This window comes from Humulus lupulus, chromosome 4, assembly GCF_963169125.1.
Source record: "Humulus lupulus chromosome 4, drHumLupu1.1, whole genome shotgun sequence".
NCBI lineage: Eukaryota > Viridiplantae > Streptophyta > Magnoliopsida > Rosales > Cannabaceae > Humulus > Humulus lupulus.
The window spans coordinates 102490277-102501177 of NC_084796.1; positions in this window are offsets into that span (position 1 = coordinate 102490277).

Consider the following 10901-nt stretch of genomic DNA (forward strand, 5'->3'; position numbering starts at 1 on the left):
CTTCCTCTCTATTTCCTTCTACCATGTAGAATGAAATTTGTTGAGAATCTATCTCAGCCACTACTAGACTTTTATGATTTTTAAGCCTTTGACTTCTTCTAGGTTCAAAGGGTTACTTTACATCCTTTTGAGAATTCTCCTCTTGAGAATCAATTTTGGATGTAGAAGCTTGAGAATGGTTCTCATATAACAAATTCTCCGTTAGAGATGTTGAAGCTTGAGAATTGTTGTCACATAATATATTCTACAAGAATTCAACTTCTCTAGATTCAATCATAATATTAGACTCTAAGTCTAATAGCCTATAAGCTTTGCTATTGTTGGCATAACCAATAAAAGCACACTTTATGGCTCTTGAACCTAACTTTGTTCTATTAGGTTCATTTTTCTTGCAATATGCAAGACAACCCCACACTTTGAAGTACCCTATGTTGGGTTTTCTTCCTTTCCATAACTCATATGGAGATATCTAATTTTTCTTCATCCGTATTCGTTTAAGAATGTGACAAGCGGTTAAAAGCGCTTCACCCCATAAGTTGAAGTTCAACTTAGAAAACACCAACATAGAATTTATCATCTCTAGATAAGTCCTATTTTTCCTTTCGGCAACACCATTGTGTTGTGGTGTATAAGGTGCAGTGCACTCATGAATTATACCATTTTCTTCACAAAATGTATTGAATTCATTAGAGAAGTACTCTCCTCCTCTATCACTTCTTAGCACCTTAATCTTTTTATTTAGTTGATTTTCAACTTCTAATTTATACAATTTAAAAGCATCAAAAGTTTCATCTTTATGCTTTAAAAGAAACACATAGGTATATCTACTAAAATCATCTATAAAAGCAAGAAAATACCTTTTACCACCTTGTAACGCCCTGGCTACCCCAGAACAGTTACGGTGAACGGTGGACCGGAAATTTGACTCACTACCTGAGTCCTTTGGTCAAAAACGTGCTATAAGTGTAATTAACAGGTTAAGGTATAAAACCAATAAAAAGGAAATGGATATTTTTATTACAAACTGCTCTGCAGAGCTAAACAAAATATTTACAAGTGATTCTCAGTTCAAAATGGTCATTATCGTTTAAGATTTACAATCCTGCCGACCTAAGCGGCAAAAATAGGGTAAACCCCCTAGGTCCTCTGAGAACTCCTTGGCCGTGATGGTCAAGCGGCCGCATATGTACACATCACCACATCAGCTCTCCACTCAAGGCTAGGTGAGCTTTTCTTTACCTTTACCTGCACCACATAGCACCCATGAGCCAAAGCCCAGCAAGAAAACATAATACTTTTCATAAACATTATCAAATGATTATCATTATAATCACACTGAACGTAAAGCTTCCCAACAAGCAAGTGAACATCACACGTTCTAGCGGGGGAGAGTGGCTGCTAGTTAAGCCACTAGCCTCCAAGAGCTTATTTCATTCATCGACCCTCGGGGTCGGTCTGGCATTAATGCTCTTTGATCCATTCAATGCTAATGGTCGATTAGATCTAATCCTTGTTGGCTTGCATGATCCACGCTATGGCCATCCTGACTAATGAGTCAGCGCTATGTGACCAGTGTCCAGTATCACTGCCGAACACCTTTGGGTCTCTGATGAACACCTTTCTGAGGACCAAATCTCCGACCTGGAACTTTCGATCTCTAACTTTGGAATTAAAATAGCGGGCCACCTTTTGCTGATGAGCAGCAACTATCAAGTTTGCTTTTTCTCGTCTCTCTTCAAGAAAATCTAAAGATTTAACTAGCAACTGGTGATTCTCCTCCTGGTCATACATGGTTCTTCGATGAGATGGTGGGTCTACTTCAACAGGAAACATGGCTTCATATCCATATGCCAAGGAAAAAGGGGTATGGCCTGTTGCTGTCCGGGCAGTAGTCCTGTATGACCAAAGCACTTCTGGTAATTCTTCCGCCCAAGCACCCTTAGCTCACTCTAGACACTTTTTTAAAGTATCCTTCAAAGTCTTATTCACGGCTTCAACTTTCCCATTGGCTTGCGAATGAGCTACCGAGGAGAAACTTTTCGTAATGCCATGCCTAGTGCAGAAATCGGTAAATAAGTCACTATCGAACTGAGTGTCGTTGTCAGAGACTATCTTCTTGGGCATACCATAGCGACATATTATATTCTTAACCGCAAAATCTAACACTTTCTTCGAGGTGATCATTGCTAGTGGTTCGGCTTCGGCCCACTTGGTGAAATAATCCACAGCAACTACTGCAAACTGCACTCCTCCTTTTTCTTTGGGTAGTTTTTTGATCAGATCAATGCCCCATACTGCAAAAGGCCACAGGCTCTGCATTTGCTTCAAGACATTTGGAGGTGCCCTGGGTACTTTAGAAAATCTCTAGCATTTATCACACTTCTTTACATACTCCATGGAATCTTCATTCATTGTAGGCCAGAAAAACCCTTGCCGCAAAATCTTTTTAGATAGACTCTTCCCCCCAGCATGATCTCCACAGTACCCCTCATGCACTTCAGCCAATAAGTTTTTGACTGGTCGGGTGCTATGCACCTTACTAGCGACAAAGAGTACCCTCTTCTATACAACACCCCATCCATTATAATATACCTAGCAGCTTGCCTCATAACTTTCTTAGCTTCATTACGATTATCTGGGAGATTCCTTGCTCAAGGTAAGTAATGATGGGTGTCATCCAAGTGTCAACTATTGTGATGGGCATGGCTTCTTGTTCATTAATGCTCGACTCCGCCAAGTATTCCACTGGTACTATATTCAAAGTTTCAGCATCTTTTGCACTAGTTAATTTTTCTAGAGCGTCTGCGTTAGAGTTCTGCTCCCGTTGTACCAGCTTAATAGTATACTCTTCGAATTGTGCTAGCAGATCCTTGGTCTTATTCAAGTACGCCATCATGCGTAGGCCCTTTGCTTGATATTCCCCTAGGACTTGGTAGACTACCAATTGGGAATCACTGTTTACTTCAACTGACCGGGCACGAACATCTTTAGCCAAGCGCAAGCCTGCTAGGAGGGCTTCATACTCTGCCTCATTATTAGAAGCATTAAATATGAACCTCAACGCACAATGCATTCGGTGCTTCTCCGGGGTGACTAATATAATTCCTGCTCCTGAATGATGTTTGTTTGACGACCCATTAACAAAAGTTGCCAAGTAGGAAGATCCTCTCTCTGCCCAGTCACACGCTCTTGCTGGTCGGAAATATCAGCAATCCTAGTACATTCAGCAATAAAATCCGCCAAAGCCTGTCCCTTAATAGCAGACCTCAGTTGGTATTTGATTTCGAATTGGCCCAAATCAACCGCCCATTTAAGTAGACGATCAGATGACTCTGGGTTCTGCAAGACTTGACGTAGAGGCTGGTCGGTAAGGACTTTAATGGGATGTGCTTGGAAGTACGGCCATAGTTTTTGAGATGCAAGTACCAAGCAATAGGCCAACTTCTCGATCACGGGATACCTGGACTCTGCTCCTATCAGTCGCTTGCTAGCGTAGTACATCGGACGCTGCACTTTATCTTCCTCTCGCACTAGAGCAGTACTAACATCATGCTCTGTGACTGCTAGGTAAACAAAGAGGTCTTCCCCATCAACTAGCTGTGAAAAGACAGGAGGTTGAGCCAAGTGTTCCTTTATGGCTTGAAAAGCTTCCTCACATTCTTCCGTCCAGTCAAACTTCTTGCTTCCTCTAAGAAAGTTAAAAAACGGGACACATTTGTCCGTTGATTTAGAGATGAACCTGCTCAGAGCAGCAATCCACCCAGTCAAGCTTTGCACATCCTTAATTCTGGTTGGAGACTTCATTTCTGTGAGCGCCCTTATCTTCTCTGGATTTTCTTCTATTCCTCGCGAGTTAACAATGAACCCAAGAAATTTTCCCGAACTTATTCTAAACGAGCATTTGAGGGGATTCAACTTCATGTCGTACTTTCTCAGTACTACAAAGCATTCCTCCAAATCTCGTACATGTCCTTCAGCTTCCTTTGATTTCACCAGCATATCGTCTACATACACCTCCATGTTCTTGCCGATTAAGTCACGTAACATGCCATTCACTAAACGCTAGTATGTGGCTCCCGCGTTCTTCAAGCCGAATGGCATGACCTTATAACAGTACATGTTAGTAAAATATATATTGCCTCAATGGAAATGGTAAGAAAATACAACTCTATGCAATATATTACAAATAAATAATGATTGATTAAATAAGGTTACAACTCTGTAACTGAAAGTACAAATAAACAAAATAGAAGAAGAAGAAGAGAAGAATAATGGAATAGTGAAAAATACAACTCTAAGCAAAAGATACAAATAAAGTAAAAGTGTTTGGAACAAAAGAAAAGATGATTACAACTCTAAACAAAATTACAAGTAAATAAAATAAGAGGAATGAGAAGAAAAGCAATAGAAGAAATTGTATGAAAAAAACAAAGAAAACTCTCACTTACACAACCTAAGTGAAGAGTGTTGGGGATCACCAAATTGAACAAAGTTTAAAACCTTTGTCCAAAAGCTTATTTCCCCCTAACTCAAGCACTAAGGGATCTCTCTCAGATATTGGAAATGCTTTATGGAATTATCAAGCCTCAAGGTGTTTCTAGCCAAGTGTCTAATGGATAGAAATGTTGTGTCTTACAAGTGAGCTATAGGCTCCTATTTATAGAGTTTAGAGACACCCTTTGAATTTCAAATTCCACCAACCCCCATGGCTGTTACCAATGTTTAATTGGATTAATATGAAATTAAAAAGGAGATTTGGGAGTTATTTGGGTTTTTTGAGCCATTCAACAAAGATTGAAAAAACTGAAAAAATTGGTCAGTTTTTGGCCTGTGGCCGCGGCCACTGGTCTCTGTCCCACAGACCGCGGCCACCAACATTCAGTGGCCACGGCCACCGACCAATTTCAGCACTTAAAAATGTGCTATTCCAAACTGTTCCAAACCCTCCCAAATGATTTTGTAACTCCCAAAACACATTATTGGTGTTAAAATCATATCTCTAACAGCCATATCACATATGGCTTTATGAAATTCATCTCAATATTGTGTAACAACAAATTTACACAATAAAGGGTAATATTTTGAAGTAACATAAAGTTACAAATTTGTAACACCAAATATGTTACATTATTTGGATATGTCTCATATATCTAAATATTGTAACTCTCTATTATATGTTACAATATGTGACACTCTTTGTCACATTTATTTAATCTAAAACATTATATTATAATATAATATAATATTACATTATAATATAAAAAAATATAACATTCCCCCACTAGATTAAATAGTAATCTATTGTAACACTTATTTAATCAATCATTATATTTTAAAATATAACATATCCCTTACTTGATTAAATAAGAACTCTCTCTTATAGGAGTCATTACATTATTGCATAAAGCAAAGTGTTTTTCAACTTGAACTTTACTATAGTGTAATTATCACAAAATTTGTCGAAAATTAGGTTGCACTAGGCATTGAACCATCTTTTCATGATGACAAATCGATGATAACACACACACCTTTGCGATGTTCACTTGAGACCTCTATGTCTCGCTTTGCACCGTTAATGGCCATGTGCACTTTCCATTCATGGACGTTCTTGAGAATACTCCCAATTCTCATGAGTGGCGGCACCACCCCTAGGTCCATATAGGTAGAATTCTTACAGTATTTCGTTACCAAAAATACTTGTATTTACAAGACTGAATTCTAATAAAAAACCTTTCGGGTTTAACCCTCCACTTGGTAACACACAAATACTCAATATCTCAGATGGGACTTGTTTTGAGTACAACTAATATTCACTTGATTGACTTGTTGTTACCTATTGAACCTAACACTAGTTGAATAACTAGTGTTAAGATAGGTTACCATAAATCGTGAATCTCTTTAGGGAGTTTAAGTCCCATCTCTCGAAAAGATGCAGCCACTAAATCCCTCATTAGTGGCTTAGTGAAATGATCCCCCAGATTTCACTTGTTCTCATATAGGATATTGAGATGACTCCTCTTTGAATCAATTCTCTTACATATCCATGTCTTAGACTAATATGTCTAGACTTCCCATTATACACTCCGCTGTATGCTCTAGCCAATGTCGCTTGGCTATCACAATGTATCGATATAGTAGATACATTATCTTTGATTAGGGGAATCTCTATCAACAGATCCCTTAACCATTCGGCCTCTTTGCCGGTAGTAGCTAGAGCTATGAACTCTGCTTCCATAGTGGAATGAGATATACAGGTTTGTTTCTTGGAACACCAAGAAATTGCACCTCCACCAAGTGTAAATACCCCACCAGTTGTGGACAAGTTGTCCCCAAGATTGGATATCCAACTTGCATCTGTATATCCATCTAATATCGAAGGAAATTTGGAGAAATGAAGGCTTAGTCCTTTGGTTTTCTTGAGATAACCTAGGACTCTTCCAATTGCCTTCCAGTGATCCACACTTAGATTACTTATAAACCTACTAAGTTTACTTACCGCAAATGCTATGTCAGGTCTAGCACACTGGGCCGCGTACATTAGACTCACTATAGCACTAGCACACTCCAATTGAGCCACCGTTCTTCCTTCATTCTTCTCTAGTTTTACACTATGATCGAATGGAGTATTGGCATCTTTAACCTTGAGATGTTTAAATTTGTTCAATACTTTCTCAACATAGTGGGCTTGCCCTAACGCAAAACCCCCACTATGTTTATTTACTTTGATACCGAGTATGGTATCAACTTCTCCAAGATCTTTCATCTTGAAGGCTGATGATAGAAACCTCTTCGTTTCTTCTATCCCTTTCATGCTATTACTTAGAATAAGCGTGTCATCCACCTATAAGCAAAAAATGATCACATATCCCTTACAAGTTTTGGAATACAAACACTTGTCTCCATTGTTATGTCTAAACCCATTACTCATGATGGCTTGATCAAATTTCTCATGCCATTGCTTAGGAGCTTGTTTCAATCCATATAAGGATTTTACAAGTCTACAAACTTTATGTTCATATTTTGGTAGGACAAACCCTTCGGGTTGTTCCATATAAACCTCCTCATTGAGGTCACCATTAAGGAATGCCGTTTTGACATCCATTTGATGAACATAAAAGTTGTGTATAGAAGCTAAAGCGAACAAAATTCTTGTAGAAGTTGTTCTTGCAACAGGTGCATAGGTATCGAAATAATCGATACCCTCTTTTTGCCTAAACCCTTTAGCTACTAATCTAGCTTTAAAGGTTTGGATAGTGCCGTCAGTGTGGTATTTTCTCCTAAATACCCACTTACACTCAATTGGCTTAGACCCCGGTGGGAGGTCTACCAATTCCCAAGTGTTATTGGAAAGAATGGAATCCATCTCTTCATCGATGGCTTCTTTCCAAAATGCACTGTCTCTCGATTGCATAGCTTCTCTATAAGTCTTAGGATCATCCTCAACAAGAAGTACAATAGGAATTTTCCCAATGACTTCCTCTCTATTTCCTTCTACCATGTAGAATGAAATTCGTTGAGAATCTATCTCTTCCGCTACTAGACTTTTATGATCTTTAAGCCTTTGACTTCTTCTAGGTTCAAAGGGTTACTTTACATCCTTTTGAGAATTCTCCTCTTGAGAATAAACTTTGGATGTAGAAGCTTGAGAATTGTTGTCATATAAAAAATTCTCCTTTAGAGATGTTGAAGCTTGAGAATTGTTGTCACATAACATATTCTTAAAAAATTCAACTTCTCTAGATTCAATCACAATATTAGACTCTAAGTCTAATAGCCTATAAGCTTTACTATTGTTGGTGTAACCAATAAAAGCACATTTTATGGCTCTTGAACCTAACTTTGTTCTATTAGGTTCGTTTTTCTTGCAATATGCAAGACACCCCCACACTTTGAAGTACCCTATGTTGGGTTTTCTTCCTTTCCATAACTCATATGGAGATATCTCATTTTTCTTCATCAGTATTCGATTAAGAATGTGACAAGCGGTTAAAAGCGCTTCACCCCATAAGTTGAAGTTCAACTTAGAAAACACCAACATCGAATTTATCATCTCTAGATAAGTCCTATTTTTCCTTTCGGCAACACCATTGTGTTGTGGTGTATAAGGTGCAGTGCACTCATGAATTATACCATTTTCTTCACAAAATGTATTGAATTCATTAGAGAAGTACTCTCCTCCTCTATCACTTCTTAGCACCTTAATCTTTTTATTTAGTTGATTTTCAACTTCTAATTTATACAATTTAAAAGCATCAAAAGTTTCATCTTTATGCTTTAAAAGAAACACATAGGTATATCTACTAAAATCATCTATAAAAGTAAGAAAATACCTTTTACCACCTTGTAACGCCCTGGCTACCCCAGAACAGTTACGGTGAACGGTGGACCGGAAATTTGACTCATTACTTGAGTCCTTTGGTCAAAAACGTGCTCTAAGTGTAATCAACAGGTTAAGGTATAAAACCAATAAAAAGGAAATGGATATTTTTATTACAAACTGCTCTGCAGAGCTAAACAAAATATTTACAAGTGATTCTCAGTTCAAAATGGTCATTATCGTTTAAGATTTACAATCCTGCCGACCTAAGCGGCAAAAATAGGGTAAACCCCCTAGGTCCTCTGAGAATTCCTTGGCCGTGGTGGTCAAGCGGCCGCATATGTACACATCACCACATCAGCTCTCCACTCAAGGCTAGGTGAGCTTTTCTTTACCTTTACCTGCACCACATAGCACCCATGAGCCAAAGCCCAGCAAGAAAACATAATACTTTTCATAAACATTATCAAATGATTATCATTATAATCATACTGAACGTAAAGCTTCCCAACAAGCAAGTGAACATCACACGTTCTAGCGGGGGAGAGTGGCTGCTAGGTAAGCCACTAGCCTCCAAGAGCTTATTTCATTCATCGACCCTCGGGGTCGGTCTGGCATTAATGCTCTTTGATCCATTCAATGCTAATGGTCGATTAGATCTAATCCTTGTTGGCTTGCATGATCCACGCTATGGCCGTCCTGACTAATGAGTCAGCGCTATGTGACCAGTGTCCAGTATCACTGCCGAACCTGACTAATAAGTCACAGCCTCACAGCTGATACTAACACCTTTGCCAATTCTGACTGATGAGTCAGTGCAACGTGACTAGTGCCCAGTACCACTGCCGAACCTGACTATTCAGTCACAGCTTCACAGTTGATACTAGCACCTTTGCCAAACCTGACTAATAAGTCAGTGCTATGCACAAGTGAACAACATATGCCAAGCATTCCATGTTCAATCCATGTCCATATTACACAATCAACATGCCTTACAAATATCCATGCATGTCACACTCGGGGTGCAGTTTTCTTACCTCGGGTTCCGAGCTAGAACAAATAAAAGAGTGACCCTGAGAACGATCGACCTTTTGGTCCTTTAGCGGTTACCTGGTCATAACCAAATTATGGGATTCCATCAATAAAATGAATAATAAAAGGTTCCCAAACCAAAATCTAACCTCCGGGACATCAAATACTACCCAACCGGGTAGTAGGTTAATCCCGAGGCCTTAGGTTTGAATCCCCATGCTAAAAGCTCCACTTTGGCCAAAAATGCCTTAAGGGCCACGGCCCTCCTTGGCCATGCCGCGGCCCGCCCCTCAAACAGAGGCGCCTAAACCCAGCAGCCCCCAAGGGCCGCGGCACACCCTGGCCATGCCGCGGCACAACGCCCATTTCAGCCAAAACCCCTGTTTTTCTTCCCTTGCGTTTTCCCTTGAACCAACCCTTCAAACCCAATTTAAACACCACCTAAACCTCTTTCAAATACCCATTTAAACCTCCAAACATCACCCATAACTCTCCCTCATCATAACCCAAGTAAAACACCACAAGAACTCCCCTTGATTCCAACTTCCACACCAAAATCAAGAGCTGAAAACTATCTTTAAAACATGGCAAAACCAGAAAAAATAATGGTCAAAGCTTACCTCAAACTTGGTATTGAACCCTCTTCAATGGCTGAGCTATGCCTACAACCTCAACCCCTTGATTTCCTAGCTTAGTTCCACACCTTGAGCTCAAAACTCCAAAGGGGAAGAAGAGAGAGATGAACGTACGGAAAGGATGAAGCAAACTCTGTTTTTGGTTCTGTATTACAGCCATCTAAACATCATATATATCCAAATCCCAAATGACCAATATACCCCTAGGTCTAATAAAGCTTCTAAACCCAACTCAAGGGTAATTTTGACACTTTCCACCTACACCGTTAATCATAATTAACGCTTCCCAATTCCCGCTAATCTCAAAATTCTCAAACACCAGTAATTCACCTCCCGTTACCCTTTAATGCCCGGTAACACTCTAATCATTAATAGCACCCCGAGACTCACCCCGAGCCCCGAGCTTAAGCCCGTTATGACCAAACCGATATTTAACATTCCTTGATTGTCTCATGCCAAATAGCTCGAACAAACCCACATCATAATGTGGTCTCAAATTATATCACCAACATGCGAACAAATACTCAATTTACCCTCAACGGGCCAAATTACCATCACACCCCCGTGGATAGAAGTATGGACTCACATGCATGCATTTCACATCATATCATAATATAATCAACATATACATGCATTTTATCAATTAATAACATAATTAAGCAAGTATGGCCCTCCCGGCCTACTGTTCATGCCGTTAAACACAACGAAGAATTCGGGGCATTACAACCTCTAGTTAAAACACCATTTAATTCACAAAGATCACTATGGATTAAATCTAGTAAATTAGAGAATGGTTTCTTAATCATTTTAGCCTTAACACATGTTTCACATTTACTATAGTTTTTAATATTGCATGCAATCATACCACATTTTACTACTCTTTTCACGGTTGAAAAACCTATATGTGATAGTCTAAG